This window comes from Geospiza fortis, unplaced genomic scaffold (genome assembly GCF_000277835.1).
Source record: "Geospiza fortis unplaced genomic scaffold, GeoFor_1.0 scaffold61, whole genome shotgun sequence".
Taxonomy (NCBI): Eukaryota; Metazoa; Chordata; class Aves; order Passeriformes; family Thraupidae; genus Geospiza; species Geospiza fortis.
The window spans coordinates 1,880,475-1,880,997 of record NW_005054430.1 but is presented as its reverse complement, the minus strand read 5'-3'; the positions used below and the strand labels follow the sequence as shown (position 1 = coordinate 1,880,997).

Here is a 523-nt window from a genome sequence, read left to right as displayed (position 1 = left end):
AGCCGAGGGCTCACAGGGGGACAGCCCAGGGGACAGCGGGACAGCCCGGGGGACAGCCCGGGGCTCACAGGGGACAGAGGGGACAGCCCAGGGCTCCCAACGGGACCCAGGGGCACCGCCAGTGGGAACGGGGCGCGGGGGAGAGCAGGGGGGCACAGGCAACTGCGGGTGACAGGGGGGATGTGGCGTGTCCAGCTCTGGGGTCAGTGCCCGGCTCTGGGACCCTTGAGGTCAGTGCCACTTGTGGGGTCAGTGCCAGCCTTTGGGGTCAGTGCCCGGCTCTGGGATCAGTGCCAGCTGTGGGGTCAGTGCCTGACTTTGGGGTCTCTGGAGTCAGTGTCTGGTTTTCGGGTCAGTGCCCGGCTCCGGGGTCTCTGGGGCCAATGCCTGGTTTTGGGGTCAGTGCCAGCTGTGGGGTCACTGCCTGGCTGTGGGGTGTCTGGGGTCAGTGCCAGCTGTGGGGTCAGTGCCCGATTTTGGGGTCTCTGGGGTCAGTGCCAGCTGTGGGGTCTCTGGCGTCAGG

The 523-nt window shown here is 68.3% G+C and overlaps 1 protein-coding gene across 1 annotated transcript in view; it reads right to left on the bottom strand.

The window, feature by feature from the left end:
- LOC106631950 (SH3 and multiple ankyrin repeat domains protein 3-like) overlaps positions 1 to 523 on the bottom strand; it is a 136,628-nt gene that overhangs the window by 135,169 nt on the left and 936 nt on the right. The window lies entirely within an intron of this gene.